The 20,459-nt window shown below is 41.5% G+C and overlaps 1 protein-coding gene across 1 annotated transcript in view; it reads right to left on the bottom strand.

The window, feature by feature from the left end:
- LOC111869893 (protein shank) overlaps positions 1-17,014 on the bottom strand; it is a 143,021-nt gene extending 126,007 nt beyond the window's left edge. The window contains exon 1 of the mRNA XM_023861755.2: positions 16,927-17,014. The gene's annotated coding sequence lies outside the window, so the exon portion shown is untranslated. The remainder of the gene's footprint in view (positions 1-16,926) is intronic.
- Positions 17,015-20,459: the final 3,445 nt, after the last annotated feature.

Genomic DNA, 20,459 nt, shown 5'->3' with positions numbered 1-20,459 from the left:
ACGCTAAATAACATCTGCAGTTGACAGAACGTCTCTACATAACCCACGACAGAACCGTTAATAGTTAAAATAGAGGTGAACATCTTTTTTTTTGTTTATTTTACAACAGTATTGTCGCCTGTTTTCTAGGCGACGCGACAAGAAATTGTGTGGGTTCTCGGATTTGAACCAATACCTTTATTAGACAGTCACTTTTACACTCACACTTGCAGTTATTCTCCACTTGTAACGTCCTTTAGACGTTTCTTCTCCAATGTTACAACGCTTCTGCTCCGCTATCTCGGTGAAGTGTCTCCTGCTCGGAGCTCAACTGTCCTTGATCCCTTGCTGGATATGAACTCACTCCTTCTAAAGTCGAATGCAAACTCTCTTGCCTCTGGCCGACGTTGGACTGTCATAACCTGCACTCAGACTGAATAGGGAATAACTTGTAGAAGGGTTGATTCAGCCCGCTGCTGTGAAAACGCTGTTTCAAACAATTCGTTCTTGGATATTGCTAGCTGCTGTATAGCAATCTGTGCGTTCTGATTCCTAGGCGTTGTAAGGGGAACGTTCGTCGTTGCCTAGGAAATCAACCCTGATCTCCTAAACAATTCTGGCTTTCTCGCGGCACGCCACATTGCTCCCTCCTAAAGGTTGTTCGTTCCGAACAGCCTAACGATATTTCTCTTTCTTTCATTCGCCCCCTCCTTGAAGGGTGCTCGTCCCGAGCAGCTCGGTGGTACTTCCAGTCTAACGTTGTATATCAAGTTAAAGTTAGGTCAGCATAATAAAAATTGCGGTCCTAAATCACCTAAATTTTAACCATTTATTTAAGAACGCAGCAGAATTTAAATTAAAATTATTTTATATTTTGGTGAAATAATCCCACATTATGTAGAGACTATTGTTCTATAATCTTTATTCAAACTATAATAGTCGCTGACCTACTGAAGCAAGTATGGAACCCAAGAATATTCGATAGCATTTTCATAAGAGCTCCATTCTGTGTCAGGTGAACCAGTCCACACACACACCTACACTTTAGTTCTTTAAGATAACTCACGTAACGAGCTGAGCTCTTCTCGAGAAGCCACAAATTTTGCAGCTACTCAAGAACTTCCCAGCATTTTATGGAATCCGAATGTTCATTACCGTATTCACAAGAGTCCTCCACTGATCCCTATCCTGAGCCAGATCGATCCAGTCCATACCATCACATCCTCTCTCTCTCTATCTCTCTCTCTCTCTCTCAGATCCATGTTAATATTGATCACCCACCTACGTATTGGTCTTTCTAGTGGTCTCTTTCCTTCTAGCTTTCCCACCAATATCTTATATGCACCCTTTCGCCCCATTCGTGCTTCATGCCCTGCCCATCCCAAATTTCTTGACTTGGTCATTCTAGGTATATTTGGCGGAGAGTATTTCTTTACGGTATTTATTATTATTATTATTATTATTATTATTATCATTATCATTATCATCATCATAATTATTGCTTGAGCGCTCGGAGTGAGCGGACGTGCTGCACTGCTTGCTCCTGCTTCTGCTGCTTGCTGCGAATATCAAGAACTTGTATTTAGTGATTCCAGTTTTCGTGTGCTCTGTGTGGCTTCACGGTGGTTAGCCGGGAAGCTTGTCCATTATGTGACAAGCCATTTTTTGGAAGAGAGAAATGTGTTCGTTGCGGTGTGTGTGAGGTGCGATTTCATTGCGTGTCTGCAACTAGGAGAGGCCAAGCAGGCTACTATAACCGCGGCGGATGAGTCCGTATATAAGTGCAACGCATGTGCCACGTCACCTAGCTCTAGCAGCACTGATAAGGACCCTGCCAAATCACCGTGATCTCTATCTAATGGGGAAGCTACGAGCTGTGCTTCATCTAACGAAGAGGTCTCGCCGCTCACCTCTGTGAGTACTCAGCTTCAAGTTATTCGACACAATGGACATTGCATCATGCAGTTGATTGAGTCCCTTGTGGATATGGTCACTAATTTAACTAAAGAGGTCGCCCATCTTAAGAATGATAATTTGGTGCTGAAACAGAAAATTAAGAATCTCCATTACGATATTGAAGCCTCCCCCAGGTCCCCTAGGGAGCAGCTCATTCTGCCGGCGGAAATGTCCCGCAAGGGGAAGCTACAAGTAACCAGCCTCTCTGCCTTCTGCTGCCCTGCCTTGCCTGCTATTTCTGTACCTTCTGGGACGACCTTGTCGTACAGGGACGTTGCTGCGACTTGAATTTCATCCTCTGGGCCTACAGCGCTACCTGATCCTGGCGGATTGAAAACCGTTACATACAGAAATAAGACCACCACCAGCACTCCTGCTGAAAGTGCTATTATCAACAAGGTTAAACCTCGCAGACAGCCTCTCATCGGTATTAGCAGCTCTCTACCCTTGCCCGTCATCACAAAACCTGAAAGATCTAAGGCATTATTTGTCTCTCGGTTCAGCCCCGAGGCTGCTGCTGATGACGTTCACAAGTCATTGAAGGAGCAATTGAGTTTAAAACAGTTGGTCTGCACCAGACTCAAAACTAAATTCAACTCATACTCTTACGTTCATATTTCTGTATTGGAAGACGAATTTGTTCTAATAAATAGCACTGGTGTCTGGCCTTCTGGTTGCTTGATTGCTCCATATTTTATTCAAGCTTACTCCTGACCAGATATTTAGCCCCAGTACACGTGAAGCGGCAGTTCCCGCTGCTGCTCTTAAACCTGCAGCAAATCCAGCGGGTAAGGATGGGGATAACGGAGGCAGCTCGACATTCACACAAACATGGTCTCCTTCAGTGATGCGAGCACGAGTCGTTCGGCCATGTCACATGCGATTTTCCGTAACTATCTAGGCATTTATTATCAAAACGCAAGAGGTCTCAGGACCAAGTAACTTGAATTTTATGACAACCTGTGCGCCTCAAATTTCGGCATAATTTGTCTGTCAGAGACATGGCTCAACGACCTATGCTACGAACACAATCTATTTCCTAAAATAATATACCGTCTACCGGTCTTACCAGCCATATATATAAACAAGGCTCGCGGTGATGGCGTATTAACAGTCATTACCGCTAGCCTGGGCTCCTGCAGCCGCAGATATGATTTTGAGCTCTGCCCTGAATGTGTATGGGTTGACATTCCCACTGCTGATGGCATAAACATGCTTATTGGTAACCATTACTTCTCCCCTGATAACAAACCGGAAGTCATTATTGACTACTTTCGACACCTTGAAAACCAACTAGACACTAACAATACTCGCGTCATATTACTCGGCGACTTCAATGCTCCTGGATTCAACTGGGAGGCTGGCACTACCTATATGTCATTACTATTATAAACTCAAGGGGGATGCTATATACACCTTCACATGTATTCTTGGCCTAAATCAGTGCGTTGAAGCCGTTGACAGTCTTTAACATGCTTGACCTAGTTTTCGCTAATTTCACTGATCTAAAGTGTGTTCTTGTCGACTCTAAATTGGTCGCGCCTGATATATATCACTCTCCCTTGAGTACTGATATGCTTCTACCTCATGTCAATAATAATTTATTGTGAATTCATTTATCAAAATTTCGCAACAGCCAACTACTCTTTGTTTACGACATTCTATCTACGTATGATTGATCAAGCGTGTATGAAACCTCTTCTGTTGACGTAGCATTCGCCAGCCTCAGTGTTGCTGTCAGAAGTGCCATGGAGTAGGCAATTCCTTGTGAGTATCGCTACAAGTCCAAATTTCCTCACTGGTTCTTCTGTACCTTAAGGCATTACACCGCTAAGAAAAAGTATTTCACAACCGCTTTAAAAAGAAACCTCCCGATTACTTTTACAGCGGGTTCGCCTATTATCGAAAACTAGTTAAAAACACTATCAGGTCCGACAGGCTTAGGTGGTTGAAGTCAGTTGATAACAATTTAAAGTCGCAGCCCCAACATGTCTGGAAATACGTGTCTAATTTCAGAAAACATAGATCCGGTTCCATTCATCTAGAAGCTGATGGTGCACACCTAGTCCAGCCCGAAGCTGTTGCTGATGCATTCGCTAAGCACTTTTAATCTGTTTACAACAGCCACTGCTCTAAGGTCATTCACCCTGTTTCCCAATCTTCTGAATTTTTATCCCTTGCCCCCGTTTCTGATGCTGATGTCTACAAAGCCATCAAGAGACTAAAACCATCAAAATCTGTTGGACTTGACGGTATTCCTGGTTTTATCATCAAAAGTTGTGCAGGTATTTTTATTCCTATACTTAGGCATATATGTATTTAATGTGCCTGGCGCAGCAGTATTTTCCTGCTGCATGGAAAGGCTCTGCTGTTGTAGCAGTATTTAAAAGAGGCAATCATGCCGCTGTGAGACTCTACAGGCCTATTTCTATTCTCAGTAATTTCTCTAAATTGTTTGAATTCATTATTCATAATCATGTTTCTAATTTCGCTAAATTTAATTCTAACCAACATGGCTTTACCAGAACTAATTCTGCAGTTACTAATTTGGCGACGTTTCTCGACTTCTTGACGCCTGTTGTACGCGGTCAGCGTCAAGCTGATGCCACACATTTTGATCTTTCAAATGCTTTTGACCTCGTCCCTCATAATATGCTCTTGCATAAATTAAGCTCCTTCGGATTCTCTGATGCTTATGTTAGCTGGTTTCGCAGTTACTTAACCAACAGACAATCTCGGGTTCGCGTTTCTGTCACTCTCTCCCTGCCTTTTCACGTAATGTCCGGGGTACCGCAAGGCTCTGTTCTGGGGCCCTTTCTTTTCAATGTATTTATAAATGGCCTATGCGACTCCGTTAACTTCTGTAAATTTCTAATTTTTGCCGATCATCTCAAAATTTTCCGCGTCGTTAACTCTACATGATTGCCTCTTACTTCAATCTGACATTAATTCCGTGAGTGACTGGTGCATTGCTAACGCCATGAAACTTAATATTGCTAAAACGCGTGTTGTGTCATACACAAGGAAAACTATTTTTTTGAATTACGAGTATCAGCTTTGTCATGCTATCATTACACGCACTAGGACCTAGGTGTTTTCTTTGATTCAAAATTATATTTTCACACACGGGTTAATTATGTATTTTCTGAATGCATAAAGCTTTTAGGCCTTATTCGCTCCATAATCTATAAATTTTCCTCCCTGAAGTGTCTGTAAATACTATACTTTACTTTAGTCAGGTCCAAGTTGGAATATGCCTCGGTAGTTTGGAATTCTGCCACTTCGACTGATGCCGATAAGCTTGAGCACATCCAGCAGAAGTTTGCGTCCGTCTGTTTTTATCATTTCTTCCCTCTTATTCCATATACTTATACAGATGCGTTAAAGCAGGCATGTCCAACCCGTCGATCGCGGGACGATTTTTGTTCGATGTCATAAGCCTATAAGGAAATTATACGTGAAAAGTATGTAAATTCACTTGTAATATAATATGATTATATTCAGATTTTGAAGGGAAAATACTTATTAGTCATTCCTATTTTTCTGTTCTTATGTAGCTTTCGTGAAAATTGCTTTACACTTGTGTTAAGTGAACTGTGGGGAAGTCCCCACTCTATCCTTATCACGTGAACTCTTATTTCATCACTCGTCGTCAGCCGCGTGTGTTCTGAGGCAAGAGTGAACGAAAGAACGTTTGATTCACTTCGTTCCCGCCCTCCAGTCAACTGTGAATCCCCATACGTTAAACTAACGCGTGAGACGTATTATTATATTATCTGTTAGTGGAGAATTGTTGTTTTAGTGTGTATTAAACAAATATAGAGTTTGGGGATGAGCTCAGTGTAATCAAAGGGACAGTAAGTGCTCTGCCCACGTTATTTTATTAATTTCGAAAGCGTCTGTGTGCGTGTGCCAGATAAAACAGTTACTTCAATATAGTGGAAAATGCAACGCCTCAGTATCATTGACAAAAAAGAGTAATCTGGAACGTCATTATAATGCTCTCCATAGCAATTAATATGATGCTGATTTTCCACCCAAAAGTGAAATTCGTAAACTTAAGCTCAAATAACTTAAATCGAAATTAGCTGCCCAACAACAGTTTATGGCAAAACCAAGGTCACTTTCTAACAATGCAATCAAATCATCATTCAAGGTCATAAATCTGATCATTAAAAAAATTCCAACATTTCACTGAAGGGGAATCTGTAAAAGAGTGTTCTCTTGAAATAGCTGATAATCTTTTTGAAGGATTTAAAAATAAGAAAGAGATCATAGCTACTATTCAAGATCTTCAATTATCAAGAAACACCATTGTGCGGCGAATAGAAATGATGTGTGGAAACATAACTGAACAATTGTTGAAAGATGTTTCCAATTGTGTTGCTTTCTTCCTCCAACTGGATGAAGCTACAGACGTCAGAGACACAGCCCAGTTACTGGTTGCTTTTACAACAAATATCATATGTCCTGTTATTTTTACAAATATTTTAGCTTCAAGCAAGGTACGACAATAGGAGGGGGTGGTAGATCACTGGCAGTTTTGACACAAAAAAGTCGATCACAACCTGTTTAAAATTTGAACATGCCTGCCTTAGAGAAATTAAGTCTACAATCTTTACGTAATCGGAGATATAACCTTGATGCACTTTTTTATTCTGGTCTATCGTGGTCTTCAATATTGTTATTCCCTTTTGGAAAACGTTAGTCTTTGTGTTCCTCCCAGCAATCTTAGGGACTTCTCATTGTTTGGTGTTTGTCCCTCTAATAAACACTGTCTTCGTGCTCTGTGCGCCTACGTTGCCAGCGCGGTTTGTAAAGATCTCGACATATTTGCAGTTGGGGTCATTTCTCTCAATCATATTTAGCATGTAAATAAACAAAATTTGGAATAATTTAATACGTTATACATTGATCCATTAAAACTTTGAATTGTTTCGTATTATATTGCTGCCATGATTATTCCAATCAAAAATAGTAATTGTATAAGATGTATATTTTAATTTTCTCACTTCTGAATGATAGGTTTATGTTGATACAGTTATTATAATTATTAATTGAGTTATTGTTGTTATTATTATTATTATTAACTTCTATGTGTGCATGAACATGTATTTTCCTTTCTCGCCACAAATGGCATAAACATTGGAAATGTACTTATTTTATTTCTCACTCCTGTTAAAGCTAACTTCATTTTTTTCGGAATTGTTATTAATTTATTGCTATTACATATATAGACTGCAATAATTTGTATTTTGCTCTTTAATTAATTTTGTGTATTTCTATGTACTCGTGCTAACTTTGTAATCGGCCACTCCGCTGCTAAATTTGCACGTAAATAAACACGAATTGTATTGAATTATTTTTATTAATATTATTGAAATAATAAAAAAAACCTAGAACTAAACATCAAACAAAATTTATCTAAAAACTTTCATCAATTCAATTCACTTATTTAAGACTAGCTGTACCCGGCCAAGCGTTACTGTGGCTCAGTCTAATGAAATATTTCAATTCAAATGCAGATCAATCGACACAGCTCAATCCCACCGCCAATTGCACTGAAAAATAAGAAAAACAGTTAAGAAAACGAAATGAAAAACAATGAAAAATAAACTATACTCACAAAATGAACGCTATGATAAACGACAGAGCCCAATTCCAACGCAATGTCACACGAAATAATTAAATCAAAATGAAAATAAATTGAAACTGTTTATATTCGGCGGTAGCTATCCCAAGATTGACTCCTTCGGCGGTTACTTCCAGACTCTCTTCTGTATCCCTCGGCATCTGCCCCGAGACTGACTGCTTCTTGTCCAAGCTGGACTATTTATACCTCGGTGGATGCTATACAATGAGCCTTCTGTTGTCTATCACCGGGGAAACGCTGCCAGAGTCGAATCCAAAACTCTGAGTGCAAACTCAGGATCTCTGCTGTGGTTTCACTCGGAATCTCTTGTGATACTTGTGACCTCGTGATACTCGAGACACTCGTGATACTGAACAGTCGCCGGACCTACACTCTGTTATACATATAGCCAGCATTCGGACGGGATAGGGAATACCTTATCGAAGAGTTAGTTTCATCTATTGCTTAGGAAATGCTAGCACAGAACACCTTGTAGAAGTGTTTGGTTTCATCCGTTGTTACGCAACGAAACCTCTTATCCTCTCATCTCCGGGGAAACGCGTTTGTTGTTTCGGCAATTCCTATGCAACGGCCCACTGTTACTGCGTTTCCATGGAAGTGTACTTTCCGGGTTCATCCTTTGTTACGCAAAGGAACCTCTTATTCTATGCAACTGTTCTAGCGTTACTATGGAAACGACTGCTGGATTCGGAACATGTGACATGTTTTTACCTGTCACACCTGTCACAGGTATGACAGGTAAAAACGCGCGTATTTGAATGCAACGTTGTGTCAAAATTTCAAAGCAATCGGTGAAGAACTTTCGGAGATCTTCGATCAGGGACAAACGAACATTTACATTTTTATTTATATAGATAAATATAATTTCCTGATTTACTAATTTAAGATAATCATAAAAATTAATACAGACTGAAAAGGGAACCATCTAACGTGCTTACATAATTTAGATATAAAATACCCCCCATCAAAAATAAATAATCCAGTAATTATGTTCCTAATGCAGGTGTGAAAGTGCTTCTAATATATACGTAGTATATAAAATAAACCGTTGTTCTTTATTTCTTGAGCAAAGTTTCAAATCGCTTCTATGTTTCTGAAAAATAAATTCTTAACCTGATTTTTTCATAAAACCTCCAGAAGTAATCTGACAGCTGGAGCGGCTCCCGGAGCGCTTAGAACTGTGTGACGAACTTGATAAGACTCCTGACTCTATCAGACACAAAGATTTATATACGCAGAAAGTATAGGAATTTACTGGCAACATGAGAACTGGCGTCATTACGGAAATGTTATACACTTTTTAGACAACAATGTTATAAATTTACATAATTAATATATACCTACTCAACTGTAGCAGACATACTTCCCCCCCCCACACACTCACACAGATTTCGAAACGTCCATGCGCTTCAGAGTGTGAGTTCCCGGATTGTGACACGGTGTAGATCTTTCGGATGGATGCAAAGATTTCAAACGAATATGGTGCTTCCATCTTCAGTGTCGCAGCTGATAGGATTAAAATTCCTGTTTGCTGTATAAGCAACTTTCATGGAAGGCGGTCCAGGTAGGTGGGTATCATCTCAGGAGAAACAAACTAACTAACTTGGAGGAAACTTTCTTTTCCCATCTTCCTAAGGCAGTAGCCTCTATCTTCACAACGTTCAATGCAGTCTGGTTATATCGCGTAACCGCATCCTCGCACTATTCATGTCTACCTTGAAGATGGAAGCAGCATGTTTCTTCGAAATATTGGTATCCACTTTCAACACTACAGGATGTTACAAACTGGAAGACAGCAGTTTGAAGAATCACAGGTGAGAAAGCCTCAAAACACGTGTTTAAATATATTCTTCTTCTTATAATTCTGTTACTCCCACTTGGTGCATAGGGAATCCGTGAAACGCCTCGTTTCACTTCATTTTCTTAATTTAAGATAGTCGGTAGGACTCCTTGGGCGGGGGATCAGCCCGTTGCAAAGCTGCTACCTAACACAAACACAGAATAAACACTCACAGACATCCTGCCTCGAGTGGGATTCGAATCCACAATCACAGTGTTCTAGCGGACGAAGACAGTTCACGCCACAGACCGCACGGCCACTGTACTCAGCAAATTTGGTGGTGGTGGTGGTGGTGGTGGTGGTGAAGGGGGCAATATCTAATTCTCAGGCACTGCAAGGAATTTCATTCTCTTTGTGACATCCCGATATATTTCCACAACATTATATTTTACTTATTTATTTTTTGCTTAAAAATGATGTCCGTAGCTTACATTCGGCCTGTGTAGCGTCGAATTAATTCTGCTATAGTTGTTTAGCTCACTGTACTGCCTCAGGGGGACTGAAAACCACACGGAAGGCCCCAGTCAGAACTTCGGATCTTCTGGCCAAGTCTTGAACCGGAGACTTTCGCATACGAATTATGAGGGTCCTCACTGGACCACGAGGTACTATTAAAGCCTATAGACACAGTAAGACTGTCCTAATTGCAAATTAACTGATACTATTTTAGAAAAGGCGCTACAGGACGAGGGTACAGACTAATAATTGTCAAAAGTCTCATATTAGTGTCTTTTTTCGCTTGATAAATATGTCCGTATTATAGTTTCGGAGGTACCAAGTTGTTCACCCAGCTTTCATTCAGAGTTGTTGGCAGACTCTTGCAGAATTCCGCAGCGTACGTTCGTCCTTTGCTTTCAGCAACTTAAGGTTTCCAACTGAAATATTCATCTTGCTAACCTCAATGGCCACATAATTTGGTGAGTGGGTCACGACAAGAACATTGATGTCCGCAGTTTTAGTCAGTCTTTGTCATCCACCATTACCGTCCCTCCAGTTTGGTGGCTTCTTCCATCCTTTGTTGAAATAAAACATTTACGGCTTAAGAATCCTGATGACTTACTGTGAGTAACGAGGGAAGTTCGTGACAAACATTCCGAGAACGAATCCTTTTCGTACGGAAGCGACTCGTGGTGCATTGGAGTGTCAAGCAACGTGATACCAGGAAGAGTGCCGATGGATGCAGCGTACAACCTCGCTTTTAACCAATGTATTAAATAAAAAAACACTAGAGACAAGCCGCAATCTGCCTTTGGAATAAAGTGTCTCATCGTTAAATAAAAAATTCAATTTATACAAAGACCGTGGCGTGAAGCTGACCACTCACCTGCGTCTAGTGCTGAGGTCAAGAAAATGTGGATCTATACATCCACTCCCTCATACGCCGTCATGGCGTAATGCTTAGTTCGTTAAGCACAGGGACAACTTTACTTCGTTTTTATATATACAAAAATAAAGTTGACCGTGTGCTTAATTAATTAAATAATACACCATGAAGAGTTGTGGGATAACGGAGATGTAACTCTACCATTCTTCACCTTGTTACTACAGGGAGGTGATTGGCCAGCTTTACGCCCCAGCCGCTATATCCCTGGGAAGAAGCCCCGGTACTAATTGAATAGGAGCCTGGGTAGACCCCAGCGTCGGTCTGGACTACCTGGAGAAGAGAAAAATATGTCTGCGTTGCCGGGAATCGAAACCCGACCTTCTAACCCGTAGCCGTTCTCTAATTTTCCCGGCCCATACACACATATATATATATATAGTTTTATTAAAATTAACTATTAATTACCATTCACATTTGATTTAAATTAGTAATAAGCATGCTTTTATATCTATAAAAATGCATACATACACACATAAATGGAATGAGTAGTTGACTCAGTAATTTTATGCAGTGTTTTGATGAAGTGCTATTTACTTATGTAACCACGATTTAGGATTATATAGCGCCCAGTGACAAGGCGGCTAAATTACTTAGGTTAAGTTGGTTATTTAACGAGGCTGATAGTATCGAGACTCTGTAGGGACTATGACAGGATGATTAGTGAATGTGGAGCACTTGGTGGAAGAAAAATTGACAGAGGAAGCCGAAATTCTCGGAAAAAATCTACACCAATGTCATTTTGTCTATCCGTATCCCAAACGGGGCCGCCGCGGCGGTAACCCGGCGACTAGCCAGCAACACACTAGGACGATTAGTGAAAAATTAATTAGAGAAAAATCGTCGAAGGAAGTGGTCGTGGCAGAATTTGAGGTACTGCTTCGTCACTACCACGAGATCGGTAATGAAACCTTAAGCAAGCCTTTCAATATATACTCGTATGTATATACACACATACACACACACACACTACGCTACCGTGTGCATTATATATATGGTGCACACGGTAGCGTAGTTGGTTGAGGGGCTATGCTACAAGCCGGAAGGTCGCGAGTTCAAGTCCCTATGAGGTCATTGGATTTTTTTTCAATTGACGTAATCCCTCCAGCCGCACTATGGCCTTGGGGTTGACTCAGCCTCTAACAGAAATGAGTACCAGGAATTAATTAAATACTTTTCCTTGGGAGTAAAGGGCGGCCGGCGCGTAAGGCTGACAACCTTACCGCCATCTTCGAGCCGATTATCTAGATAATGTGGGACCCTCGACGTCTCACAACCCTATGTGCTTTCACAGACTCTTACAGGGATAGCCTTACAACACAGCGCGCCACAAACACATAGAGGACAACATTAAGGAACTCTCTTCTCCAGAAGGACAAGGAGGCACAGATTCGGCCCCCGTTAAAAGAAATAATAAGAGGAATGACACGAACCTGCTTGGTTTGCGAATTACAATAGAATCTTATCAAACTAACAATAAATAATTTAATGTATTGGAACAACAGCTGTAGTTGTAAAGACTTTAGATTTTACACCCAATTGTGTATTATTTATATTCTACGTGTATATATATATATATATTTTAACTTTTAGAGCATGTACTGTAATGGTGGCTTCTAACAGTATTGATGTAAAGGTGTCCCTCTGAAGATGGTCTCTGAAGACCGAAACATATAACGGCATGAATAACCGAAATCAGAAAAAAAAATCTTAATCATTCACACTGGACGGAACTGTTTAACTTTTTTATGTTACTTTTGTTTTATTGTTATCCCTAGAGGGGAGGGGTGTTTACCGAGCGTTGCGTAGTAATGGAAGGAGTGGGGATATGTGACGTCACTCGCGGAAAGGCAGAGTTCACGTGACCCCTATTTCCTGTTGCGCCATCCACGTTACATTATACTCGTATATAGCCATCAACACAAATAAAATTACGCTACAGGTTTCGGCTCACTTGGAGCCTTCATCAGGCTATATATTATTTGAAGGTATAAAATACTGAATTATAATTATAATTACTACGGATCCATATTAAAATTTTGTTGTAAAATTATTTATAAAATAATTTAATTTGATTTGATTTTTATCGTTATTTGCACAGGTAAACTGAGTTATACATTTTGGTTGTATTAATATGGTGTCAATCTTAATAAGATTGGTACGTGTAATTATGTAAGATACGATTTTAGTACGTGTTAATCTCATATTACATTACCAAAACGACGCCCTATCGTATATATCAATACTTAATAACTTGTGTTGAATTGTTCCTAGGTAATGTCTTGTTGTCTCTTATACTGTTATACCGTTTTCTTGTCTTCGCTACCTTGTTTCATATATTATATCTCGTTTATGCATGAATTATATATATTTGACGGGTTGAATCGTTCCTGATTTTTCTACTAAACTGTTGTCTGCAGCACTGTTTCTTCTTCCGTTGATTATCACACACTTTTAACTTGTCCGACCAATCGGCGTAAGAATTTAGAGAATGTCCTGATGTAGGGCCCGTCCCTCTATACGAAACGGTTCAGACCGGTAACGGTACATCAGCGGACCGACAGTTTGCTCAGTATTCGCATGGACTTCGCAGACAACGGATCTGCACGAGGCTATTGCAGTAGGTTATGTTCTGTGACCTACCTACACGTCCGTCTGCGAATCCGTTGCTAGCCGTGACTATTAAATAACATCCTTATAATCGTTTAGTTATCACGGCATTGTCATTTGATGAAGGCAGCAAGAAACGACACGGAAAGTGCAGATGTGTTGAATTAATAATTTCTTTACTTGAAAAGGGACAGGAAAGGGGAGCATTTTGCTCTGTACAAAGAATTGCCGACGAGGCCGCATTCATAGCTGCTTCTGAATGACAAAGCATATATCAGTTTAACTTTTTGTTACTAAAGATTTTGGAAGTTCTCACTAGACGGAAACTTTGCTGAAGGAAATATTAATATAAATAATTATGAACTGCAGTTAGCTTATAAGAAGGTCATGAAATAAACATCTGCGTCTTGCTTAAAACCTGAGATTTTATTCTTGTATAACTATATGAAGTTGAACATGTTTGAAAAAGAATTGAGACAAGAAAAAATGAAAGTTTCAAAAGGGTCAGAAAGGGACCAAAAATGAAGTCTGATATCACCTCGGAAAAAATGGTGATGTGTTTTCAAGATATAACACGGGAAGATGCGCAAAGAATGCGCAGTTTATCTTCGCTGTTTCTAGGTGTCTCTCCATATGTAACAGTTCCAAAACTGCAGAAAAGAATTTCCTTTAATTTAATATTATATAACTTTACAAAATATCGGAATATTCCTGTTTCTTTGGTTTAAACCAGAAAAAGTAACAGATCATTGCATTAACAACTGTTTTCTGAGTGCATCTTGAAAGTAACCCACTAAATGCACGTATTTAATGGGAAGAATGGTGCTTCGACAAGAGTTGCAGAAAACAATTAACATTTCATGTCCAACACGTTTGCATGCTTGCCTTCTCCGGGATAATTAAACAAAATGAATTCTTATGTTTCCTTATCTCTCAACTCGAGAGCAGCTGGGATGACTTTTTACGAGTACTAATTGGCGATAGGCCTGGGTTGTTCGACCGTAGATTATGTTTTACACTAATAATAGTGCATCAAAAATTATCATTAATGTACTGAAAATTAAGAAGCAAAAGAAACCGGCAGAAACTATTCCATTATGCCCTAATACGAAGCTTCTTCACACCACCGCTAAAGCTCTTGTGGCTAATATCACGTAAGAGTTCTCGGTGCTATGCAAAGAAGAATAATTTTGTCGTCCACTCTGTCATTTCTTTTTCGAAGAATGATGTTATGCTTAAGGCAGATTGATCACATGATCACACTCTCCTGCAGCAACAGGCACCGACAAGTGCAGACACTCCGCATTTTGCAGGCCTGTGCCCCTTAGTGGCGGTCAGTTTCTCTCACGAATAACGTGCTTCAGAACGTTTGTCGGTCCGTTGCTGGTCAGTTTCCTGTTCGTATGCTTACGTAAAGTATGAATAGACCTTAAGCTGTCAAACGGGTGTTATTCATTAAAAAACCAGACTTACAGACTGTAGATAGGTTAGGTTGGCCCTGCCGTAGCTCAGGCGGTTAGTCACAGGCTTCCCACTGCGGCGACTCGGATTCGAGCCTAGGGCAGGTCATGTGGGATTTGTGGTGGAAAAATTGGGACAGGGATAGGTTTTCTCCGAGCACTTATGTTTCCCCTATAAATTTTCATTCCCCCCACTACTCCACATTCATCATCTATCATCCGGGGCTGGTAAAATAGGCCAATTAGTGGCCGACGTACCAAGTGGACTTAGTCTCACCCTACCTCAAGAAACTAAAAACTAGATAGGTTACAGGTTGTGAACTCTTTCACCTCCTTAAATATCTGGAATAATATAGAAAAGGCGTCTTTCCTAAACAAATTTGGCGACGAAGAAAACAAAGCAGCATAACTGATTTGTAAATTTATCATGCATAAGAATTTATTGATTTTCAAAATTTCACGTCTTCCGAAATTAAAGCCTAGATATCGCCCACATCATTTCGACGTTGAATATTTGGTTATGTCGCGTTTTGTGATGAGGACCCGACAGTCGAGGAAGGCGATCTGTGCTGCAGCGCTCTGACGTCGCACTGCATCGCAGAATGGCGGTTTCCGCGAGTCACAATTTGCAACGGCTCAATTGCTACATTACTTCCAATATATTGACTTTGAAGGTCTCCACATTGAATGTATGTGAATTTGAAGAACAAAGAATAACAACTTTAAGAGAAATATTACTTTATGCACCAAAGTTGCAAGCGCCAATCTGTTTAAAACAAACAACAGCTACTCTTATATACAAAATGGAAATTCAAAATGAGAAGTTAATCATCTCACATTGTTAGTTCGTGGGGTTATCGTATACTCGATTAAATTCTGTAACATTTTATCAAGATCTTTAAAAAAATTAACAGTGATTTAAATACACTACAGCGACCTGACATTTGGTAAGTTTCATACATTTCTGCTTTCTGATTTATAAACAACAATGTCAGAATGAATATTGAGAAATTATAATCAGGATTTCCGTGCAGTACAGCAGACATTTCTAAAGAATATCCTGAATTGAGTTCAGAGTCCGAATAGCTCATGCTTTTTTTTTATTGCTAGTGGGGTGGGACTAAGTCCCTTGTACTGCGGTCACTTCTGGCCTGTTGTACCAGCCCCAGATGATAGGTGAGGGTGATTGTGGAGCAATTGGTGGAATGAAGATTGTCAGGGGAAACCGAAGTACTTGGAGAAAACCTGCCCCAGAGCCACTTTGTCCACCACAAATCTCACACCCGGGATCGAACCCGGGCAGCCGCGGTGGGAAGCCAGTGACTAACCGCAAGAGCTATGGCGCGGACCATAGTTCATGCTTACACCAGTTTCCCTCAGTTACTGTTTAAAAGTAATTATATGATCTGAAAATAGGCCCCGGCCCCTTAGTCTCCAAGGTAAAGGTAAAGGTAAAGTTGTCCCTGTACTTAACTAAGTAAGAACTACGCCATGAAGGCGTGTAGGGGAAGGCATGTATAGTCCCACGTTTTCTTGAACTCGGCACTGCTTGGAGGTGAGTGGTCAGCATCACGCCTCGGCCACTTTACTCCCGGGGAAAGAGCCGTCGGTCCCCACGAATAGGTGGTTGGGTGGACCCCAGAGCTGGTCTGGACGACGTGTAGAAAAAAGAAAATGCTTGACCCTACCAGGACTCGAACTCCGACCCTTCGGTCGCCCAGCCAGTATCCAGTCGCTATACCGACTACGCTATCCCGGCTCACTTAGTCTCTAAGTGACAATGTCATATTCACGATCGTGTCAGCCTAATGAAATATCTGAAGATGACGTCACGTGCTGGTTTCAGTTCAGAGCCCAACTGCACGTAGATCTGTCTGCTATCAAACAAGTGTTGCGAGGGCTGAACCAACATCCGAGTACTATTAAGTGACAGAAGGAAAACGTCCCCAAAACCTAAACTCAGTCACCAAAAGTTCTCGCTAGAGGTCACTGTGAAGAGCACGTGGTACATGAGCCACCTGTTCCAGTTGCCCTTGTCCACACATACCTGTCTAGTCCGCTGAGACCTGCGTCGAGTAGTGCAGCGCCCGCGACCACGTAACAATTGGAGCCCACGACGCTTCGCGCCGTGACGTTCCAGCCGTCTCCTCACCCTCCTCCTCCCAAATGAGATCATAATCGTTGCTACTGCCGAGAGAAGATCGAGGCAATCTGCGCAGACGACCCCCCCACCTGCCCCTGCCCCTCCACCACATTGAATTATGCGCTCGCTATTCCTCCCCCCCCCTCGATCCATCCCTCACTCCAAGCTTCCCCTTCAACAACTTCGCTGCTGGATCACCCCGAAGGACTTTAAACGGTACGCGCGGATTTCAGTGTTGAGTGGCGGGGAAACGGGGGTTGGAGGGGGAGTCGTTATTCGTTGCGGAGTATTGAAGTGATGGTAGCGGTGAAAGGGGGCCGAGTGGAACTAGGAAAGGGTGTAGCGCGCGGGAGGGTGAATCGACTCACGTGGTAGACTGACAAGTGTAGAGAAGGGTAGCAAATAAAAGGGGTGGGTTTTGGTTCAGGCAGGGAGAATTCTATCGCGTTGGTAGGGGGGGAGTAAGAGAAACGCGTGGTATACAATGATCGAAGACGAGTATGCAGACATCTGTCATGTTTTAACACGCCTGAAGAATCTCTCACGCCGGAATACGAGCGCTCTCTGTCGAGACACAAGGAGTTCCACAGTCGTGGGCCGTAGTCCAAAAAGTACGCGAGAAAGGAGACTGTACTGTTTTATTATTATGCTTTGAAATCGGGTGCTTATTTTCGTGACGAAAGCTGGGAAACAGGTACATTTCAGTTCAATTTCGATAGAATTTGAACCNTAGAGCGATGATGGTTGCATTTTTTTCGTAGTTAGTTGGAGGTGGGGGGGCGGGGGGGGGGGGGGGGGGGGTTACAGACATCTGTATTACATAGACACTGTCTCAGAATTATCTGCTGAAATCACAGTAATTCGTAAGACTGTGCTGACTGATATAGCTCAGTCGGTATAGCGACTGGCTACGGGTTGGACGACGGAGAGATCGGAGCTCGAGTCCCGGTAGGGTCAAAATTTTGCTCTTCTCCACGTCTTCCAGTCCGGCTCTCGGGCCCACCTAGCCTGGTATCCAATGGATACCGGGGGCTGTTTCCTCAGGGGTAAAGCGACCGTGGCTTGAAGCTGACCTCTCATCTCCAACTAGTGCCTAGGTCAAGAAAAGGTGGCTCTATACATCCTCTCCCCCATACGTCTTCATGGCGTAGTGCTTAATTAGTCAAGCACAGGAACAACTTTTAATGACTATAAACATTATATCTTATATGATATGACGCCGTATAATCTGGAGGATATTTTTACGTTTGCAGGTTTAATTGTAACCATAAAGAACAACACGGCGTCTCATTCCCAAAACAATAATCACCACAAAGTTTTGGTCAATATGCTGGGAAATCTGGTGTCCTGCTATAGGGCACAAAGTAGGCTTTCACTTGCAGAACATCTTCGAAAGTTTCGTACGTTGTGCTTGTTGATGTTTCGTTGTAAAGGAAATATGCTAACAAACACACTCCCAAAACATAGCGAGAAATGGAACGGTTATTCAAGAGCAGAGAAAACGAGACACAAAGACATTGAATAATCTGACACAAAACAAATTGAGATATCTTAACTGATCTCTCAGAATTTCAGTTTTCATATGAAGATAAATGTACTATCTCAACTTCATTCTAATGCCGTCGAAGGAGGCCATGTTTTTCCATTCACATGTCTATCGAGATTGCTGTAGTCATAACGGGCTACGATATTTTCCTGTTTACAAGTAGTCAGATATGACATACGCATAACTTGCAATAAAAGTGCGTAATTGACAAAGAGTTAATCTGTGCAGGCTTTTTGTGCGTCATGATGGAATTATGTAGGTGAAAAAATGACGCCAAACAACAAATCCAAAGTTGGCAAAATTCTGTGATTACTCACCCTCAATTAGCAATACGGCATACAAATAGAATACAGACAGTGCTTACGCAATGAAAACAGTTTGAACAATTGTAGAAGAGTCAACTCGAGTTACATTAGGTCTCATGCTGAACAAATACATAACCTGCCATTCCTCACTCGTCAACAAATGCAGGAAAACGTTTCAGCCTCCGATTGCATTACTGTTAGAAAATAATGCTTCAGTTGCTGACACATATATACATACACTTTCTGGAGTAGTTAAGTCTTTCATTCATTCATTGATTAATGTCTCTACAGACCTTGGTTGGGCCCAGGCCTCTTCTTCAGTTTCTTTATCCTTTGTTACACAGACGGTAGGACTCCTTGGACGGGGGATCAGCCCGTCGCAAGGTCGCTACCTACACACAGGACAACACAGACACATAATAATCCCACACACAGACATCCACGCTTCGAGTGGGGTTCAAACTCACGATCCCAGCGTCCGAGCGGGCGAAGACATTTCATGCCTTAGACAACGAGGCCACTGATCGGCAATTAGGTCTTTAGAAAGGAATTATTTCTTAGAAACTGATAATTATTCAGCTAATCAAGAAATTATCCTTCGTTTAAGGAACCAAAGTGTTCACTGTCGAGCAAACAAGACCCCGCTACTGGATCTATGCTGATGCAGATGAATCCAGTCCGAATTTCCACATTTTTAATATCATCATCTTCCCATCTATACCAACTTTTCCTATTGTAGTCTTCTTACATGAGTTCCGATCAAAATTTTGTATCCACTTACATCCACTCCCCAGCACATCTTCATGGAGTGATATTTAATTAATTAAGCACAGGGCAGCTTTACCTTCTTATACAGTCTGTTATAAAATCGCGCAGATAAAGAAAAAGTGTGTAAAATGTTGGGAGCAAGAGCCACTCTTGCGCGGAGTGTTCGTTTAATTGAAGAGCTATAAGTCGTGTGATGACGCATTCATCAGCTGACTCCGGCACGCGACTCTGCCTTCCCTTGCGGCAGCCGCCACACCACCCACCCCCGAGGCAGCTCAATCAATCGCACGGAAAGCCGGTTAGAAACAGCGGTGGGGGCGCAAGGCTCCGCAAAGACAGAGAGTAAGGTAAAGAGTTGTATGCAGAAGACAAGTTTATCGAATAAACAAATCCAAGGTTTTTCACTGTTAGTCCGTATGTCATTGTCGACCTGTGGGCCGACGCTAGCGAAAACGTGACAGCAGGTTAACTTCGGGATAATACGTATTTAGAAAACCTGTACTTACTGTGCACGTGATCATGTAATGACGATCATACACCTTCAAATTTCGAAACAGAAGATATTGTAATATATATAGACAACGGATTGGTAAGCACAGTCCCGCAACACAAACGCACGCGACAATGGAAGGACATCCATTGCTAGGTAACGGACCAGTAAATAAGCATTTTTAACAATAGAAGCCAATGTTTTCCGCAGCGTCCGTGCCGGGGGGGATATAAAAGGGCACTGTCCGAGGACGCGACGGAGCAACAAGCAGAAAGCATACAAAATCATGAAAATGCAAATGTTCGCAACATTGGACAAGGCGAACCCC

Source organism: Cryptotermes secundus, unplaced genomic scaffold (assembly GCF_002891405.2).
Source record: "Cryptotermes secundus unplaced genomic scaffold, Csec_1.0 scaffold653, whole genome shotgun sequence".
Classification (NCBI taxonomy): Eukaryota; Metazoa; Arthropoda; class Insecta; order Blattodea; family Kalotermitidae; genus Cryptotermes; species Cryptotermes secundus.
This window is presented reverse-complemented; position numbering and strand designations above follow the sequence as displayed.